We start from the raw sequence: 8,643 nt of genomic DNA on the forward strand, positions 1-8,643 counted from the left end.
CTCCCCATTTTAAAGGCTGCGTGGAAGTTATTGAGGGAGCTATGGAAGTTAAATTGACAAGGTAAAACATTTACAAACTCTATCTCTCCCTCCCTATACATAGTTTAGAGTCCCGTTAAGGTAAGAGCTAAACAAAATAAAGTACGACACCGAGTGAGAAATAAATGTTCAATGTACATAAAATTACATATATATATATATACTAGCAGTATCGCCCGGCGTTGCTTGGGTTTGTAAGGGAAATAACTATATAAGCATTTTTAGAGATGTAAAGTATAATAGCCATCTCAATATGGCTAACCACAAAGGAGGGGTGTTACTGTAGCTTTTTTCGTTCTGAGATTTAATAAAAAATATTTAGAGAGTTACTTCCCTTATATATGCCAAAAATGCATTAAAATGGGAAAAATTGATGGTAAATTTTTTAAAATCGTAGACTCATCGTAGACGCGCGCTAATACCCAGAAGGGCTCGATATGAATTACGACTATAAGATACCCGGTTTTGGTTAAACTGCACCGCAAAATGTGGGACTAGTTAGGAATCTAAATCGCAGGAGACAGACAGCACACAACCTCATTTTTATATATAAAGATATATATATATATAACAAAGTGATGTTGCAAGGTACCGCACGAGTGGAAATATATATGAAAGAAGGTTTGAAAATACAATTTTAAAGGTGTTTATTCACTTGACCGGTTTCTCTTTTTTCTTTTTCTAAAAAAGTGAAACCGTCAAGTGAATAAACATCTTTAAAATTGTATTTTCAAGCCTTCTTTCATATATATATATATATATATATATATATATATTGGGTCATCCCATAGATAATGCGGTTTTTCAATTGCATGAACTAAAAGTCGGAGGGGGACGGGATATACTGCCTGTATCAACTTGCTGTAAAAGTATGTAGTAAGTTTACCTTGTACTTATCTTTAGTGAAAGTTTTGAAGAGTGCAGTTCGATTTTAACAGTTATTTTTGCAAAGCTATAAGTGAAGTGACAAAGGAGCACACTCGGTATATTTTACTTTATGAGTTCAATAAAGGCAACAACGCGAGGAATATTAATGCAGTTTAAGGGGATCGGACAATAAGCGTAAACCAATGTCAACGGTGATTCCAGAAATTCCGAGCCGGAAACTACAGCCTAGAAGACGAGCTTCGTCCTGGAAAATCTGTAGAGCTTGACGAAGACGTCCTGCAAACCCTGGTGGAACAAAATCACATCATAACTGTTGAGGAACTAGCAGAGAAGCTTGGATTTGGTCATTTAACCATTCAAAACCTGCTTGCCATCGGAAGAGTCAGCAAATTAGGTCAATGGGTTCCTCACAACATTCTGAATCTAATCGCATGCAGAGAGTGAATGTGTGCTCTTTTTTGCTGTCATGTCTCATGAATGAACTGTTTTTCGACCGAATAGTGACTGGTGACGAGAAAATGGGACCTCAATAAAAATGTCGAGCGCCAAAGACAGTGGGTAGGGAAAGGAGAAACACAGGCACCCCAGGCAAAAGAAGGTTTTCACCCACATAAGATGTTGTTATCTGTTTGTTGGGATACGAAAGGTTTAATCGACTTTGAACTTTTAAACCCAAACCAAATGATAACAAAGGAGATCTATTGCGAGCAGCTTGAGCGGCTGAAGTCAGTCAGCGCTTGAAGAAAACTGACAATCTTTGGTTTCAAGACGAAACGGATTCTTCCATCAGGATAATGCTCGGTCACATACAGCAAGGGTGACATTCCAAAGGCTGGAGCAGTTTGAATGAGAAACGAAGCTCCATCCACGATATTCGTCGGACATTGCTGATTATCATTTATTCCGATTATCTGGTTATCATTTATTCTGCAGTCTTCAAAATCATTTGGACGGAAAAAAATACAAATTCTGTAGACGAGGTCAGAACAATACTGGAGGAGTATCTTTCGTCACAGACAGGTGAATTTTGAAAGAGAGGCCTTACAAGTTTACCAGATAGATGGAAAAGCATTGTAGATGGAAGGAGAGTATATTTTATATAAAAAAAGAACTTTGTTTATCTTAATTTAGAAAACTAAAAAAAGTATTTTTAAAAACTGCATTATTAATGGGATTACCCAAATATATATATATATATATATATATATATATATATACACCATGAGTGAGTGAATAAACGAACGGAAGAAGCATTCAGCACATATAGTTGGAGTTGGAGTAGATAACAGGTTCATTGACTACCTTAAGCTACTTATAGTTTCGTGGACTTGATGAAAAAAAAACGCAGCCAGTTCTTCTGACATTAGGAAGCTTTTGAACGTCAGAGAGCTGGTTGTGCTTATTCAATAAATAGATATGTTTATGTATATATGTACGTACATGTGTATGCATAAAACTGCCAGACCAAACTATCAAAATTGTAGCTTAGCTCAATATTTTTTTTTCTACTCTAGACACAAGGCCCGAAATTTTGATGGAAGGGGGGGGGCAATCGATTAGATCAACCCCTGTACAAAACTGGTATTTAATTTATTGATTCCCGAAAGGATGAATGGCAAAGTCCACCTCGTCGGGATTTGAACCCAGAAAGTAAAAACAGACGAAATACCTATTTCTTTATTACCCGCAAGGGGCTAAACACAGAGGAGACAAACAAGGACAGACAGACGGATTAAGTCGATTATATCGACCCCAGTGCGTAACTGGTACCTAATTTATAAACCCCGAAAGGATGAAAGGCAAAGTCGACTTCGGCGGAATTTGAACTCAGAACGTAACGGCAGACGAAATACGGCTACGCATTTCGCCCGGAGCGCTAACGTTTCTGCCAGCTCGCCACCTTGCTTAGCTTAATATATAAATAATAAAAGATTTAAAGAATCAAAAACAAGTTTAAATCACTGTAACTGAAGGATGAAGGAAATCTACACAGTTTGAAAGTGTCTTCACCACCGTTCCACCCTTCCATGTTGCTTGATTAGAAACGAATGCTAATACACTGTCAGTTAATCTTGAAGGAAATGTGGACATTAACTGTTGTTTATGGTTTAAAAAGGAAATGAGAGAGAGAAAAAATAATGACAGAATAGTCCATCTTTAACGTTATCTTTGATTGAAGGCTCTCACTTTTTGAGACGCATTTGTAGTTGAAGTAAACTTTGTACTGGAGTTATTTTATAACAATCAGGTGATCTCACAAAATCTGGGTTGGTGGAAATTTATGGCTTTAGACAAAAGAGCTAAAAATAATATTTAAAAAAGACATTAATAAAAAATAGCAATAATGAAGTCGTGAATAATAATAACGGTTTCAAATGTTGACACAATGTCAGAAGTTGTTAGGTAAGTTGATTACATCGATCTCGATGCTTAACTGGGGCTTTATTTTGTCGACCCCCTAGAGAATAAAAAACAGTGCTGGCTCGAACACAATTTGAACCGCAGAGTGTAGTCATAACAAATATTTCGTGGTATTTTTTTTCCTGATTCCGTAACAATTTTGCTGTTCTACCGTTCTAAATACAATCGCTTTCTGGATCATGTCTGAGAACGTGTCGGATCTGGTTTCAGCGTCAGCTTCCTATTTCGTCACTGATCCTGTTGATGCCTGTTATCGTCTCAATTGTAACGAAGATCATGAAAGCGATTGTATGATGGCACAAAAGTGTCAGCTTCAGGAGAAAAGAGCAGCAGGGCACCCTAAAAGATGAAGGACCACTGACAAGGAAAGGAGATGAACGAGAAGATGAACGAGAAGCTAGAACGAGACCAGAACAGTAACAGAAAACAGAGATTGTGTTGTGGCCTTATGTGCCTCGTGACACGGGGAGAACTAACAAACTAATCACCCTAAGTAATGGTTTCTGATTTATGTACAACCCCGAAGGATGAAAGGCAAAGTCGACCTCGGCAGAATTTGAACTCAGAACGTAGCGGCAGACAAAATACCGCACAACATTTCCCTGGCATGCTAACGATTCTGTCAGCCCACCGCCTCAATAATAATAACAACAACAACAATAACAATAATAATAATAATAATAATAATAATAATAATAATAATAATAATAATAATAATCTTTTCTACTACGGGTACCAGAAAAGGGAAGTTCATAAAGGAAGAAACCATAGAACTTAATCCTATGACAGCTATTTGAAACTTAGACCAATCCGAAGTATACAGATATCTAGGAACCAACGGAGGTGATGGTATTCAGCATTGTAAAATGAAAAAGAAAATCCGCAAGAAATACCCCCGAAGGGTAAGAATGGTCCTAAGCTCAGAATTGAATGCTGCTAGCAGAATTGATGCGATCAATTCTTTTGCTATACCAATAACCACATATAGCTTCGGTGACATTGGATGGAGTCTCACTGACATGCAGAATATGGATAGAAAGATCCGTAAAATTTTTAGAAGGTACCGAATGCACCATCCAAAATAAAGGAATACGAAAAGCTTTCTCACTAAAAAATTCTGCAAATTAAAATCCCCAAATTGTGGAAGGTTAGTACTACGATAATACCAGTAGTGATTGGTGCGTTGAGAACGATAAAGAAGGGAGCTGAGAGGTATATTAAGCAACTCCCTGGTAACTCCAATCTCCGTGAGCTACAAAAGATAACCTTGATGAGTGCAGCCCATATACAATGGAATGCACTCTCCATCTAAAATGGAATAAACCAAAATGCCCTCGCTACTGCTGGCCTCCGGAGGACGCCCGGTACTAAGGCAGCTAAACTAAAGTTATAATGGAAGGAAACCAGAAATAATAATAATAATAATAATAATAATAATAATAATAATAATAATGATGATGATGATGATGATAATGATAATAATAATGATAATGATAATGATAATAATAATAATGATGATGACGATAATGATAATAATAATAGTAATAATAATAATAATAATAATGATGATGATGATGATGATAATAATGATAATGATAATGATAATAATATAATAATGATAATAATAATAATAATAATAATAATGATGATGATGATGATAATGATAATAATAATGATAATAATAATAATGATGATGATGACGATAATGATAATAATAATAGTAATAATAATAATAATAATAGTAATAATAATAATAATAATAATGATGATGATGATGATGATAATAATGATAATGATAATGATAATAATAATAATAATAATGATAATAATAATAATAATAATAATAATAATAATGATGATGATGATGATGATGATAATGATAATAATAATGATAATGATAATGATAATAATAATAATAATAATAATAATAATAATAATAATAATAATAATGATGATGATGATGATGATGATAAGTGTGCCAAATGAAGGCACTATTACTAGTGAGAACTATTACTACCCATGTATTTTTATTTAACTTTATTTCTATCAAAAAAAAAAAAATTAACGAACTAGTGAGTTTAGTTTAATGGCCTACCAATGTATACTATGAGTTTCTTTGCCCTAGGAGTCGGGAAGACACTCGGCAAGAAATGGAAGCAAATTTGAAAGAAGAAAAACCCATAATAATAATAATAATAATAATAATGATGATGATGATGATGATGATGATGATGATGATGATGATGATATAATAATAATAATAATAATAATAGTAATCCTTTGGCTTAAAATTTTGGTGCTAATCAATTATAGCTACGCCAGTGTTCAGCTGGTAATTACTTTATCAAACCTGAACGGTTGAACGGTATCGATAAAAGACAGACAATATTTAGGGAGCGTGAAAGTCGATTACATCGACCCCAGTGTCTAACTGGTACGTAATTTTTCAATCCCGAAAAGATAAAAGTAAAAGTCGACCGCGGCAGAATTTAAACCTCGAGCATAAAGAACCGGAAGAAATGCTGCTAGGCATTTTGTCCGATTCGCGAACCATTCAACCAACGCGCCGCCTTTTTCTGATTAGTCTGAGAGCCAGCAGTTTCGAAGAAAGGGAGTTAGTTGATTACATCAACCCCATTAATTGATGGATACTAGGAGAGGGGTGCTGAAAAGCTCCTGGCTCTAAGGGTGTCACGAAAGGCCTGGTTGGAGGCCCAGCCTTCCGAGTTCTTTCACGGGGACAAGAAAAGCTGAAGGACCGCTACAATAAGTGTGTGAATGTGAGAGAGGAATATGTTGAATAGAATCATAATTAACTGATCCTGCTGAATTTTTTTTTTTTACCCAAACTCAGGAACTTTTCAGCCCCCCCCCCCTCGTATTTTGTCAATCACGATTAGATGAAAGGCAAAGTCAACCTCGACTAGAGACGTAGGAGTGGGTGTGTGGTAAGTAGCTTCCTTACCAACCACATGGTTCCGGGTTCAGTCCACTGCGTGGCATCTTGGACAAGTGTCTTCTACTATAGCCTCGGGCCGACCAAAGCCTTGTGAGTGGATTTGGTAGACGGAAACTGAAAGAAGCCCATCGTATATGTGTGTGTGTGAGTGTGTGTTTGTGTGTGTCTGTGTTTGTCCCCACCAACATCGCTTGACAACTGATGCTGATGTGTTTACGTCCCCGTAACTTAGCGTAGCCGTTCGGCAAAAAGAGACCGATAGGCATTACAAAGAATAAGTCCTGGGGTCCTTTTGCTCGACTAAAGGTGGTGCTCCAGCATGGCCACAATCAAATGACTGAAACAAGTAAAAGAGTAAAAAGAGAAAGTACATTTCAACTGAGGACGTAAAGCGTCGGAAGCAATACCGAAAAGAATTTCTTTGAACGCTGTACCGGTTTTGCCACCTTGCCGGTAACAACAACAACAACAACCACAGCAATAATAATAATAATAATCCTAAAAGCTTTATGATAATATGGGTTTCAACAATTTAATTCTTTGCTATTCACTAATATAATGGACAGTGATTTTTTTCCTCACACCTTCATTGAATTGCGTCTCTCAATAAACTTGGAAAACGTGTTGCACAGTAATCAGCACTTGAAGAGTTCACAAGAAATTTCGTCTAACCTTTTAGGCGTAACCGATAAGCACAAGTTATAATATCTTGGTCAGTTTATGTGACATTCATTGTCCCCGGAATTAAGTCTATAGTGTTCAGGTCACACGGCAAACAAACACTCTGAAATATGTTGTCGCTCTTTCCAGGAAAAAAAAAAGTGCATATTTTTTTATTAAAATTATTTTTTTATTTTTTATTTTATTTCCTTTCGACCATATAACTTTGCCGTTAAGAAAAACAGGTAACGATTTCAAGTCATAACTCAAACGCATTCTCTCTCTCTCTCTCTCTCTCTCTCTCTATATATATATATATATATATATATATATATATCTGTCTATCTATCTCTCCCTCTCTCTCTCTCTCACACACACACACATCTCACTTACTCACACACATACTCTCTCTCTCTGCCACACTCTCTCCCTCACACACATACTCTCTCTCTCTGCCACACTCTCTCCCTCACACACTCTCTCACACACATACACACATACACACACACACACTACACGTATAAACACGCGTGTTTATATAATCTGTCACTGTTTCTTTGTTAGTATGATTTTTTTAATGTTTTATCTGTTTTTAAAATATACTTTACCGCATATCTACGTCAACTATGACGTAAGTAGGTATCTACAAGAACGCATTTTCATTTCTACCCTGTAAAGAGAGAGAGAGGGGGGGAGAGAAACAAACAGATAGATAGACCGTGACCCAGAAAAAAAAGAGGGAGCGAGAGGGTTAAAAAGAAGTAGGTAGCTAATTATTTACTTATCGTTGTATATTTTCAGTGACTTATTGAAGACGCTTAATGTTATATTGATTTCCAACGTGGACTTGATTTTGAAGCAAGACATAACCTCTTTTCTACAATAGGTACAAAGTCTGACATTTTGAGAAGGGCTCGTGATTAACTGATACTCATAGATCGACTCCGAATGTATGAAATCAAAATCGACCTCAGAACATAAAGACAGGAAATGCCGTTAAACATTTTACCTGGCGTATTAACCATTCTTTTCTACTATAGGCACAAGGTCCGAAATTTGGTGGGGAGGGGGCCACTCGATTAGATTGACCCAGTACGCAACTGGTACTTAATTTATCGACCTCGAAAGGATGAAAGACAAAGACGACCTCGGCAGAATATGTACTCAGAATGTAACGGCAGACGAAATACTGCAAAGCATTTCGTCTGGCATGCTAACGATTCTGCCAGCTCACCGCTTCAATGTGGTCAATTATATATCGAAGCTAGTACTTGGTTAATATATTTTATCACAAGGCGGCGAGCAGGCAGAAACGTTAGCGCGCCGGACGAAATGCTTAGCCGTGTTTCGACTGCCCTTACGTTCTGAGTTCAAATTCCGCCGAGGTCGACTTTGCTTTTCATCCTTTCGGGATCAATAAACTAAATACCAGTTGTGTACTGGGATCGATCTAATCGACTGGCCCCCTACCCAAAGTTTTAGGGCCTTGTGCATAGAGAAGAATATATTTTATCACACTTGGAAAATTAAAAAGCGAAGTTAACAGTGGCAAGATTTGAACTCGAATCATCATAGTTTGTTTTTATATTTTCATTCACATCTAGGATTTATCCTTTTCTACTTTAGGCGCAAGGCACGAAATTTTGGGGGAGAGGACCAGTCGATTAGATCGACAA

Source organism: Octopus sinensis, linkage group LG10, assembly GCF_006345805.1.
Source record: "Octopus sinensis linkage group LG10, ASM634580v1, whole genome shotgun sequence".
Classification (NCBI taxonomy): Eukaryota; Metazoa; Mollusca; class Cephalopoda; order Octopoda; family Octopodidae; genus Octopus; species Octopus sinensis.